The sequence below is a fragment of the Staurois parvus genome, unplaced genomic scaffold (assembly GCF_062004578.1).
Source record: "Staurois parvus isolate SC_StPar_1 unplaced genomic scaffold, SC_StPar_1.0 ptg001254l, whole genome shotgun sequence".
Taxonomy (NCBI): domain Eukaryota; kingdom Metazoa; phylum Chordata; class Amphibia; order Anura; family Ranidae; genus Staurois; species Staurois parvus.
The window spans coordinates 601,652-615,844 of NW_028319050.1; positions in this window are offsets into that span (position 1 = coordinate 601,652).

Below are 14,193 nucleotides of genomic sequence, written 5' to 3' on the forward strand. Positions count from 1 at the left end.
GATCCTCATCTCTTCTTATAGGTTTATGGTCATCAGGTTGGATAACCGTGACATCAGGAAGTTGGCTGTTCCTGAAATGGATTTCTAATGATCCAGGCCTTTCTTCCACCAGGTGGCAGTGTTGTCGGGAATGGGGAGTTTTAAGTTTCCCATATTTAATCGGGGTATTTACCTGTGACCACAGGACTTGGTTCACACAGTCAACTATTGTGTTCAGCCTTTTTAGAAAGTCCATCCCAATGATCATGTGGTGCTGGGAGATGCTGGCAATGATGATGGGGTGTCTAAGTTCCTTATTACCCAGTTTAAGTTTAAGCCAGGCGGTACCCATGACTTGTGAAGGTTCTCTGCCTACACCAATCAGTGGGCTGTCAAAGCTTTTAAGTTTTGGTTTATTGGGCATGACATTTGCCACTTTGTAAAAATGTTCCTGTGACATAATGGTAGCTTGGGATCCAGTGTCTATTAGGCTGACAATAGAAAGATCACTGGCATCCTGCACCTGCACTGTGGCATAATATCTCCCATCAGATTCAGTCAGCTCACACATGAAATTAGCGTGGTTGAAGATCTGTGGGCCATTCAATGAGATGTGATTGGCTCTTATCTCACCGCACTTTGCAGACACATCACCCTTATCCTTCCTGGCGGGACTCTCGGACTGTTTCAAGACGGAAGCACAACCAGAAGTTGGCGTTCCGTCTGGCTTGTCAATCACAACGATTTCTGACGAAGTGACCGTATTAGGGGGAATAGATGGACACTGAAAAACAGGAGAGGAATTAATAACCAACAACTGGTCCCCCTTGGCCCGAGAACTAGATTCTCCATTAGTGGGCGTGTCAAGGACGGGACACACATCTCCTGTTGTCTCACTCAGTGTTCTCCCCTGTTGGTTTAAGGCTTGGTCGCTTATTAATTCTGTGACCCTTGGTTGGTCACAGAAGCTGCTCCTAAAAAAGGATTGGAAGAATGGTTACTGACAAGCCTGTCCATTTGTTCAGCCATTTTGCTGATCTGCGCCTCTATTTGCTCAATGCGCTTAGAGGAGGCATTCCGGTGATTCTCCCTATTCCTGTACTTGCGGTTGCATTTCGAACGGGATTGGTTAGGAGACCTGGAGTCAGAACTGCTGCTCCAGTCCCGACTCCATAGCCTTGCTCCCTGAGGTTTATGGCCCTCCCTGTAATTGAGGGGAGCCTGGGGTACTGTATCCTCCCTTTGAGCTTGAGGGTGTTCCTGGTCTTGAAGGAGTCTTTGGAAGTCAGAGTTTCTGTTGAAATTGGGGTTCCTATCAAAATTGGGGTTCCTATTAAAATTGTTGTTTCTATAAATTTTCTCTGTTGGTTCTGGTGAGTATAGTAGAACCTCCGAGGATACCATTGACCCCTTTGGTTCTCATCACTATACTGGGCATTGTCATACCATTTACCTTTTTCACTCCCACTACCGTATTTCCTTGGCTCTTGCCTCTCCTTCCTCACCCACTGGGTTTGAGGTACAAATCTAGGGGAACCATTGGGTTTACCCCCATGGACTACTTCCGCATAAGATTTCTTCTCCGCCTGCAAATTTAGATTTGGAGGGGAAACGGTAGTGGCTGCAACTATCTTGGGACTATTCTTGGGCTCTCTTTTTATCCCGCTCTCACTGGACTGTTGGATTGAGAACAAATAGTCACTTTCTTTCACCAACCAATCAAGAGAGCGTCCTCTTCTGTAATCCTGGGCAAGTCCCAATTTTATGTAAGCAGGTAGCGCTTCATAAAATAGAGTCTTGAATTCTGGCTGGTCAGGATTGGGATCCTTCTCAGCCAGGAAATAAGCATTTCTGAGGCCAGAAATTCTGCAGGGCTTTGGTTAGGACCACACTTTAAATTGTAGGCCGCAGCCTTGGCAGAGGTAACAGTTCTAAAGGGCCCAAATTCCATGTGACACCTATGTTTTACCTCTCTGCAGGACTGATTAGAGCAGGCCTTCAAGGTATCAAAGAATTGCCGGTATTTTTCTTCAAACACCCATGGCAATAATCCAATTTTGGTGCGGTCATCCTTAATGCCTAGAATTTCTAAGGTTTGTTCATATGTTTCCATATGTTCAGTAATCGCTAGGGACCCATTCTTGGTGAAAATAGGAATGGTATCTTTCAAAAACTTAATGACCTTCAGGGTGTCATATCTTTTGAATGATCCCAGGACTTCCCTTCCTGCCTATATGAATCCTCGTATTCTTCCTCTGCACACTCTGGGGTATATCTTGGGAGCCTAGGGGGTGACCTATAGTCTGTCTCTGCCTCACTATCAGGTACTTCACTGTGATATGGGTATTCCCGTTCATCAGCCTCCTGCTTAACTGGGTTGGTCCGGTTCTGGACTCCAGCATTTATTTAGGCAGTTAACCTGACAATCTGCTCCTCTAGTGCTTTTTTGCTCAGATCTTACAAAAGCAAGTTCTGATTGATCATTTTTATCTCCTGGATGAACTTTAATTTCCACAGGGGATATTCTTCCTGATCTAAAGAATTCTACTTCTTGTTTTACGTCTTGATATTTCTTTTTAAACTGTTTCAGCTCCTCATATAAGCCTTGAGCATATTGAATGTCTTTGACTAAGCTAGCTTGATGTTCCTTAGATTTGTTGAGACAAACACATGTATGGTCAAGCTTCTCCCTCAAGGACTCAATTTCTTGATCTCTGTCTTTCAAAAGGTGGTGGGCTTCTAACAAGTCCTCCCTTAAAGCTGGCGTTTGCTGGGCAGCTTCACTGCTCATAAACCATAACATGGGCCAGGCTTCTAGGGGAAGTCTGTCACGGCTTTTATTATTTTCTGCTTTAGAAAATGCTAATGAAAACCTGACAACCCGACCCTTCTGGTTAAACAGGTCCTCATATGTGCCTTGAGCCTGCTTTTTCTCTTCTTCCACTAAATGATGGGGCACTATTCATCCCACTGATACCAATGATGGGACACTATAACTTCCACTGATACCAATGATGGGGCACTATTCCTCCCACTGATACCAATGATGGGGCACTATTCCTCCCACTGATACCAATGATGGGGCACTATTCCTCCCACTGATACCAATGATGGGGCACTATTCCTCCCACTGATACCAATGATGGGACACTATAACTTCCACTGATACCAATGATGGGGCACTATTCCTCCCACTGATACCAATGATGGGGCACTATTCCTCCCACTGATACCAATGATGGGGCACTATTCATCCCACTGATACCAATGATGGGACACTATAACTTCCACTGATACCAATGATGGGGCACTATTCCTCCCACTGATACCAATGATGGGACACTATTCATCCCACTGATACCAATGATGGGACACTATAACTTCCACTGATACCAATGATGGGGCACTATTCCTCCCACTGACACCAATGATGGGACACTATTCATCCCACTGATACCAATGATGGGACACTATAACTTCCACTGATACCAATGATGGGACACTATTCCTCCCACTGATACCAATGATGGGGCACTATTCCCCCCACTGATACCAATGATGGGGCACTATTCCTCCCACTGATACCAATGATGGGGCACTATTCCTCTCACTGTTACCAATGATGGGGCACTATTCCTCCCACTGATACCAATGATGGGGCACTATTCCTCCCACTGATACCAATAATGGGGCACTATTCCTCCCACTGATACCAATGATGGGGCACTATTCATCCCACTGACACCAATGATGGGACACTATTCCTCCCACTGACACCAATGATGGGGCACTATTCATCCCACTGACACCAATGATGGAGCACTATTCATCCCACTGACACCAATGATGGGACACTATTCCTCCCACAGATACCAATGATGGGGCACTATTCATCCCACTGATACCAATGATGGGACACTATTCCTCCCACTGACACCAATGATGGGGCACTATTCCTCTCACTGATACCAATGATGGGGCACTATTCCTCCCACTGATACCAATGATGGGGCACTATTCCTCTCACAGATACCAATGATGGGGCACTATTCCTCCCACTGATACCAATGATGGGGCACTATTCCTCTCACTGATACCAATGATGGGGCACTATTCCTCCCACTGACACCAATAATGGGGCACTATTCCTCCCACTGATACCAATGATGGGGAACTATTCCTCCCACTGACACCAATGATGGGGCACTATTCCTCCCACTGACACCAATGATGGGGCACTATTCCTCCCCCACTGACACCAATGATGGGGCACTATTCCTCCCACTGACACCAATGATGGGGCACTATTCCTCCCACTGACACCAATGATGGGGCACTATTCCTCCCACTGACACCAATGATGGGGCACTATTCCTCCCCCACTGACACCAATGATGGGGCACTATTCCTCCCACTGACACTAATGATGGGGCACTATTCCTCCCACTGACACCAATGACACTTGCTGACTCCTGTTCTAGTATGGTGTTGCTGCAGCCAGCATATGTGGTTGCAGCAGCACCTCTGCACTGCACACTTACCCTCACTCGATTTTCGCGGGTCCGCTCGGCTCCGCCTCCTCGCCCGTGATTGGCCGCCTGTGTGCCTTTCCTGAGCTACAATTCTGGCGGCCAATCACCGGTGAGGAGGCGGAGCCGAGCGGCAGGAGTGAGGGAGTGGCCGGAGTGACTGAAGGAGCAGCGCTTCCTGGATGGATCGTCGTGGGAGCCAGGTAAGAGACTGCAGCCCTCTGCCCACCCCTGTACTTGGTGTCCCTTCAGTCAGAAGGGGGGGACGGCGGCAGCACCGCGCCGCCCCCCTAAAAAGTTCTCCCTGATGTGTACCGGCGTATAAGACGACCCCCGACTTTTGAGAAGATTTTCAAGGGTCAAAAAGTCGTCTTATACGCCGGCAAGTACGGTAAATCTAATCTCTGGCGGAGATAATCTATTACCGCACATTCTGTATACCTTTGACAAGCATGGCTGGCTTTTCTAGCTCTCTTAGGAGTTTCATCCTCAACATTCTGAACAGCTACCTTTTCCTTGCTATGCTTGAAAGAGGTGGATCCGTGGTTACTGGATGCCATTTTTATACAAAATATATTTTTGACAATGCATATAAATATACAATCACCAGTGCGTTTTGTATTATGGTACGGTTTCTTTGGTCTCTCAGCAGTGCCTCCAAATTTATCCTGCGGTGGTTTATGTAATAATTTATTCTAAATATGTAGGGCGGTGTTCTCTCCCTTGAACAAAATATTGCAATGCCTCCAGCCGTTAAAATATGGCAAATATTTAATGAACCAATAATTTGGACACCTTAATAATTTGATCACCACTTAATAATTTACCTTGAGTCCTTTCACCAATGTGATTTCGTACCATATACACAAAAATTGCCTTTTTGATACATAAATAAATAAATGTATTGAAGTACAAAATTTATATGTATATTAATACAAATGCAAAATACTGGTGATAAATATATACTCGTACACACAATTAAAAATACGATGTGCTAATTTTTATGTTATCAAACAATATATGATTTCAGATAACGGTAAATATTGGAGAAACCAAATTCTGAGGGATACATTGTAATCCTATAGTGCTTCAAATCTTATTTCTCATTTTCCGTGGCCATAGGAAAATAAGAAAATATCTCTGATAAATTGCACCACAACAACACTACAAATGAGTTAATACACAATATATAATCTAATACCAATTTCACACAATTCTAGTGATAATATATATATATAACCTTAATATTCCTAACCACACAATAAAATGTTATAATTCTTCAGAAAGCTGGAAATATCAAAGAGAAATATAATATTCTAGCACAGCCTCACCACTCCCAGAATCTTGATTTTGAGGCCTCCCAGTGGGATGCAGTTGGGCCTTCAAATGGTCCTCAAAACAAAATGGCAGCTGGAACTCCTTCAGCAAAATGGCCGCAGGTAGCAAGTGAGGGATAGTGCAGTATATATTAGCAACAGGGTAGATAAGAGATAGTTTGGAAGTTATCTTAGAAGCTGTAGCAGAAGTTTTAGCAGATTTAAAAGTCTTGAAGATTTTTCAGAAGGCAAGTGAAGTTAAATGAAGTTCAGATCAAGTGAAGTTTAGTCCTGAGTGTAGTCTAGAGGGTAGTGTTCCCTCTTGATTGTAGTGTAGTGTTTTTTTCTGAGGTGTATGGCATTTTTATACCATACAATCCTTTGTTTCAAGGGACCTCCCAACAGGCTTGTTGATTGGCCGGTTGAGAAGTGTGCGTACCTAGAGATATTCCTCACCTGTCCACTGAGGACAGTCAGGTATTACAAATGAATTGCTGGTCTTCATGATGACTCATCCTTTGATATAAACAAAATGTCTTTATGTATCAATTAGATGTCCTATTCAAGTATAGTTGATTTCACTACTAAATCCTGGATAAGGACCATAGAAAGATGTAAATACATTCGGTTTCTCATTTTTCTGATATTTAAACTGTACTGGAAAAGCTGATTTCTTTTGGAAATATAAAATTTACCCCAATTCACAAATTATCTTCTTCATCACTTCCAACTCCAGTTAAGTGGGATGCAATACCCAACCTTATTGAATATATTCTCCCTTGATAAAAAGGTGTTGGTAAGATGCTTTTTATAATGTTTCTATTTAGGTATATCAAGTTTTTAGCTTTAGATGACCCAGGTCTCACCTTATGCTGGTTGTATAGTCCAAGGATATGTAACATAGAAAGCTTCTGTCAGGGCTCCGGGTATGACCAGAGGTATGTGAACTGACGCAGGGAAACGCAGGCTTCAGATATGTTATAAACAATATAATTTATTAATACTAACAATACAAAACGCAGTGCAATACTAAAACATAACACAGTGCAAACGAACCAAACCAAACCACCCACAGATAACAGTACATACAATGGAAGCGTCGTCAGGCCGGACGGGTCAATAACAATCCGGCAGGTAGGAACAGGAGGAGCAGGCAGAGAGTTGTCAGGTCACAAGCCGGGTACACCAACTAACGGGCAGGTAGGTACAGGGGGTCAGGCAGAGAATGGTCGGGGTCACAAGCCAGGGATCAAACAGGAGAAGTCAGCAGAGGTCAGGATCAAGCAGGGTCGGCAACAAGTCAGTCAGGCAGGAACAAGAATGCAGGTAACAAGATACAGGGGCCCATGGAAAAATACACACCAAGGCCCAGACTGCAGGTCTGGCCATCCCTTAAATACACCTCCGTAATCAGCTTCAGGTGTTTGGCTGACTGCAGGGTTGAGTCTGATTGCTGAGAGCACCCGCTGGCCAGCCCTGGTACTGCAGCCCACAAGGCAGGTGAGTCCCACCATTACTGGCAAGTCCATTCCTGACAGCTTCATCCATTGTTGGGTAATTAGGGTAAACAGCCAGTTAGACTTTAGTGACATGTTTGACTCTATAATTGAGTTTCCTGCAATTGAAGTATCTCCTGGCTTCCCATAGACAATGGTGCTTGTTTAGATGACACACATCTGCAAGGTCTTGGAATAACCAGAATCAGATCCCACCATTGTCATTTTCTGGTTTGATCTTTGTTTGATCACCTGCAGATATTCAAATAGTGGTATCTGTCTCATTGTCTCTTGAATCAACTTCTTTCATGCATTGAGTCTGTGTGGTAACCTCTTGAAATATCTAAGAAAATTCACTCAAGAATGTTAACCCTTAACAGTCAACTGGGACACCCACTTTGAAATAATATAATATTTTTAATAAATGGTCCCCAAAAGTCATTACACCCTGCTAAAGCCTACAACTCCAGATCCCTTCCCGGATTGTAAGTCAAGTCCTCCGGTAGCCCTAGACATTGATGGAGAGGAGGAATTTGAAGTTGAAGCAATCTTAGACTGCAGGAAGAGAGGAGGTCGGATACAATATCTCATCAAATGGAAAGACTATGGGCCAGAGAAAAATTTGTGGGAACCAGCCCAAAACGTACATGCTCCCAGGTTGGTTCAAGAATTTCTCCGCAGACACCCACAAAGAAGGAATCAGTTGGGCATCCGGAGGCTGCCCGTAGGGGGGGGGCAATGTCAGGAATCTCTTAGTTCACCGCGGCGCATGGGTCTGCGCATGCGCAGAATTCCTATGTGCACTAGCATGCGGGCGCTAGGACATAGGCGACCGCAGCAACAATTGCGGCCACGCATGTGCCTGGCACCAATGACAGCGCAGGGCGCACTATTTAAACCAACCCCTTGCATGCTCAAATTGCCATTTGGTCTTATTCCTGCTATACCTGTTCCTAGTTCCTGAAAGATTGCCTTGTTGCTGACCCTGCCTGACCCGGATTGCCGTGACCTTCTCCTGCCCTGGCTTGTCTGACCAATCTCCTGTCTTCTCCTGATTGTCTGACCTCCTGTTGCTGAACTTGGCCTGTGACCCATTTATCCTTTTGCCTGCCGCTCTGTACCGTCTGCCTCCGCTGTTACCGATCTGGCCTGTCTGATTACGCTACGCACCACCTCTTCACATCTGGCTCTCACCTGCTACTTGCCACTGGCAACTATCTCTACCACAGCTGGTTGTACTTGGGGGCTGCAACCTGATCTCAGACTGCTCCAAGTCCATCCCCACCATCAGGGGCTCTGGTGAAACAGAAGGCTGGGGCTTAGACTCCGTGCCCTGAGGAATTCTGGCCTGTGGGTCATTAGAGGCTACCGCCAAGTCTTGAGGAGACAAACCAGTAATATACAGTTCTCTCATCAATCAGCAGCAGGAATAGCTAATTCTGAGCAGCTTGGGCTTTCCAAGATCTGTGTCACTCTGAGAATTAGAGAGCAGGCTTTCTCATGACCATTCTCCACAGATGAACAGCAAATGCAGCAATATCAGAATCCCCTTTCATCACAGAGTACTCACTGTTTATGGATTGTTCTCTAAATAGCATTAGACAGCAGTAGAAATCCTCTCTCTTTCAGCAGCTCCAGACGTTGAGAGACACATGCACTTGAGTGGCTGTAATCCTCAGTGTCAGGCAGGACAATCCTTGATTTGCACACTGTCCTCCTGCAACAATTCCTCTGCTACACACTCCCAGCCCAGTCCATAGGTTTTAGCAGAACAGAGAGTGAGACTTTTGTGACTTTACACCAGGAGCCCTTGCTCCATGCGGTTCCCTGAAAATGTCTCCTACCCCACATGTGCTTCTTCTTCCTTTTTCCTCTCTCCTTTCCTTCACAGCCAATCATAAGTCCAGCTGCAACAGTGCTGCTATGGGTGGATCCTTCTCAGCTGTAGCAACAACCAATCAGAGCACAGTTATGCTTTCCCTGTCTGTCACTCACAGAGAGGGAAAAGAAAAAATAAATGCTTTGCAGCTGCTGTTTAAGATTTAAAGCAACCAGCACATCTCTACAACAGTTATTGTTCATGTGTCAATGTCACTCTCATGTGCCACCCTAGTCAGTGTGATACTAGGCAGTTTCTGGAGCCTTTGGCGAATGAAAAGAGACTTCTTACTAACTGTGTTATGCAAAGTGGTATCTGTGTTGTATGTACATTACCTGTGTTAAATCAGCCAGTTCTTTTTCAGGGTTTGTTTCTTCAAAAAAACCCATATAAAATATTCTCAGTGTCGGAGTGTTCTGGGTATAGTCGGAGATGTCACCAGGTGGGAGCTGAACCTATATATCTAGCCAAGCATCACCCAAGGAGGTGCTACAACTGAATAAAGGAAGAAGAAATAAATGTAACTCTTATGTAACCAACTGTTCAACAAACATCTCTTATTACATATAGAAAAGTCTTACAAACACAGAACACAAAATACAAATGTATAGCTAATGAGAGCGATCCCGCCAAACCTGATCCTTCTGGGGGGGACAATGCAAAAATATATATCAATCCACTCATAATGACATCATCTTCTGGGAGTGTCTGCACATTCATCCATTTCATACACCTTTCATTTTTCATTTTCTCAGCGGATCTCCTGCAGCCTATTAGCACCCATTTCCCTTTCTATGTCTCAGCAGATCTCCTGCATCCTATTAGCGCACATTTCCCTTTCTATGTCTCAGCAGATCTCCTGCAGCCTATTAGTGCCCATTTCCCTTTCTATGTCTCAGCAGATCTCTTGTAACCTATTAGCACCCATTTCCCTTTCTATGTCTAAGCAGATTTCCTGCAGCCTATTAGCACCCATTTCCCTTTCCATGTCTCAGCAGATCTCGTGAGGGGAAGGACGAGGGATGGCAGAGACAGCAGGGACAGCAGGGGGGGCCTGAGAGGAAGGACGATGGATGGCAGGGAAAGCAGGAAAAGAGCAGGGGTGCTGAGAGGGGGAAACAGCTGTGACAGGGACATTCTGGGTAGTCTGTCTCTCTATCAGATATGAAGGATGGGACATTTTAGGTAGTCTGTCTCTCTCTCTGATTTGAAGGATGGGACATTCTGGGTAGTCTGTCTCTCTCTGTTATGAAGGTTGGGACATTCTGGGTAGTCTGTCTATCTCTGATATGAAGGATGGGACACTCCGGGTAGTCTGTCACGGTCTCTGATATGAAGGATGTTACAGTCTGGGTAGTCTGTCTCTCTCTCATAAGAAGGATGGGACATTTTGGGTAGTCTGTCTCTCTCTGATATGAAGGACGGGACATTCTGGGTAGTCTGTCTCTCTGATTTGAAGGATGGAACATTCTGGGTAGTCTGTCTATCTCTGATATGAAGGATGGGACACTCCGGGTAGTCTGTCACGGTCTCTGATATGAAGGATGTTACAGTCTGGGTAGTCTGTCTCTCTCTCATAAGAAGGATTGGACATTCTGGGTAGTCTGTCTCTCTCTGATATGAAGGACGGGACATTCTGGGTAGGCTGTCTCTCTCTGATATGAAGGACGGGACATTCTGGGTAGGCTGTCTCTCTCTGATATGAAGGATGGGACATTCTGGGTAGTCTAGAAATTCTGAAGGCCCCTCTGCACACTGGTATATACAGTCATGGCCGAAATTGTTGGCACCCTTGATATTTCTCCAGGAAATCATGTATTTCTCACGAAACGTATTGCATTAACACATGTTTTGCTATACACATGTTTATTCCCTTTGTGTGTATTGGGACAAAACAAAAAAAGGGAGGAAAGAAAGCAAATTCGACATAATGTCACACAAACCTCCAAAAATGGGCTGGACAAAAGTATTGGCACCCTTTCACAACTGCGGATAAATAAGAATGTTACAAGCATGTGATGCTCCTGTAAACTCACCTGGGGCAAGTAACAGGTGTGGGCAATATAGAAATCACACCTGAAAGCAGATAAAAAGGAGAGACGTTCACTTAACCTTTGCATTGTGTGTCTGTCTGTGCCACACTAAGCATGGACAACAGAAAGAGGAGACGAGAACTGTCTGAGGACCTGAGAACCAAAATTGTGGCAAAATATCAACAATCTCAAGGTTACAAGTCCATCTCCAGAGAACTAGATTTGCCTTTGTCCACAGTGCGCAACATTATCAAGAAGTTTGCAACCCATGGCACTGTAGCTAATCTCCCTGGTCGTGGACGGATGAGGAAAATTGATGAAAGATTGCAACGCAGAATAGTCCGGATGGTGGATAAGCAGCCCCAAACATGTTCCAAAGACATTCAAGCTGTCCTGCAGGCTCAGGGAGCATCAGTGTCAGCGCGAACTATCCGTCGACATTTAAATGAAATGAAACGCTATGGCAGGAGACCCAGGAGGACCCCACTGCTGACACAGAGACATAAAAAAGCAAGACTACAGTTTGCCAAAATGTACTTGAGTAAGCCAAAAGCCTTCTGGGAAAACGTCTTGTGGACAGATGAGACCAAGATAGAGCTTTTCGGTAAAGCACATCATTCTACTGTTTACCGAAAACGGAATGAGGCCTACAAAGAACAAAACACAGTACCTACGGTAAAATATGGTGGAGGTTCAATGATGTTTTGGGGTTGTTTTGCTGCCTCTGGCACTGGGTGCCTTGACTGTGTGCAAGGCATCATGAAATCTGAGGATTACCAAAGGATTTTGGGTCGCACTGTAGGGCCCAGTGTCAGAAAGCTGGGTTTGCGTCCAAGATCCTGGGTCTTCCAGCAGGACAATGACCCCAAACATACGTCAAAAAGCACTCAGAAATGGATGGCAAAGAAGCGCTGGAGAGTTCTGAAGTGGCCAGCAATGAGCCCAGATCTAAATCCCATTGAACACCTGTGGAGAGATCTTAAAATTGCTGTTGGGAAAAGGTGTCCTTCCAATAAGAGAGACCTGGAGCTGTTTGCAAAGGAAGAGTGGTCCAAAATTCCGGGTGAGAGGTGTCAGAAGCTTATTGATGGTTATAGGAAGCGACTGATTTCAGTTATGTTTTCCAAAGGGTGTGCAACCAAATATTAAGTTAAGGGTGCCAATACTTTTGTCCAGCCCATTTTTGGGGTTTTGTGTGACATTATGTCATATTTGCTTTTCTGCCTCTGTTTTATATTTGTTCCAATACATACAAAGGGAATAAACATGTGTATAGCAAAACATGTGTTAATGCAATACCTTTTTTGTGTGAAATACTTGATTTTCAGGAAAAATATCAAGGGTGCCAACAATTTCGGCCATGACTGTACCTTTTCAAGCAGACTATGCAATAAATAGGGATATTTAGTTCACACATATTGCAATACAGGCTTAAGCTGCCAAAGTAATCCCTCTATGGCCAGTCCTACTCTGCTCTGCCTATGTAAATGCTACTGTGGACACAATGCCAACATAGGTGAAAAGACACAATGGGGAGAGCTACAAGGTTCAGGTCTGGCTACTGACCCAACAATACAATGCTAGTGCATGCATTTATCCATCAGGTGCTAGAGGGGTGTAACCACATATTAACACCAGAAATTCTGAAAAACCCTCTGCACACTGCTATATACCCTTTCAAGCAGACTATGCAACCTTTTAGCTCTCCCCCATTGAGTCTTTTCCCCTATGTTGGCATGGTGTCCACAGTAGCATTTGCGTAGGCAGAGCAGAGTAGGACTGGCCATAGAGGGATCACTTTGACGCAGTTGGCAGCTTAAGCATGTATTGCAATATGTGTGAAAACAAATCCCTATTTATTGCAGAGTCTGCTTGAAGGGTATATAGCAGTGTGCAGAGGGGCCTCAGAATTTCTAGTGTTAATATGTGGTTACACCCCTTTAGCACCTGATGGATAAATGCATGCACTAGGATTTGAGCACAGTTTTCTCTTGTTTGTTTGTTTATTCTGGGTAGTCTCTCTCTCTCTGATATGAAGGACGGGACATTCTGGGTAGTCTGTCTCTCTCTGATATGAAGGACGGGACATTCTGGGTAGTCTGTCTCTCTCTGATATGAAGGTTGGGACTTTCTGGGTAGTCTGTCTCGGTCTCTGATAGGAAGGACGGGGCTTTCTGGGTAGCCTCTCTCTCTGATAGGACGGACGGGACATTATGGGTAGTCTGTCTCTCTCTGATATGAAGGACGGGACATTCTGGGTAGTCTGTCTCTCTCTGATATGAAGGACGGGACATTCTGGGTAGTCTGTCTCTCTCTCTGATAGGAAGGACGGGACATTCTGGGTAGTCTGTCTCTGATATGAAGGACGGGACATTCTGGGTAGTCTGTCTCTGTCTCTGATATGAAGGACGGGACATTCTGGGTAGTCTGTCTCTCTCGGTCTCTGATAGGAAGGACGGGACATTCTGGGTAGTCTCTCTCGGTCTCTGATAGGAAGGATGGGACAATCTGGGTAGTCTGTCTCGGTCTCTGATAGGAAGGACGAGACATTCTGGATAGTCTGATTTTGGAGGTCTCTGTTTTATTATGTATTCCTTTGTTTTTATCTTGTGTTCTGTGTCTTTAAGACTTTTCTATCTGTAGTAAAATATCTTTTTTAAACAGTTGGTTGCATAAGAGTTAGGTTTATTGTTTCTTACTTTTTTTAGTTATTTTGGCTCTTCCCTGATATCTCTGTAAGGTAGATACAATGCAGGAATTGTTATTAAGGTACATTTCTCGGGGCTGCAGTTCCACTGAAATCCACAAGATGGTGATCTCATATCTACTACCCAGACAGGACTTCTTTATGGAAAACAGACAGGAAGTGATGTCAGGTACAGACAGGAAGTGATGTCAAGAACAAACAGGAAGTGAAGACAGGAACAGACAGGAACTCATTTTGAATAAAGGCAGGCTTTG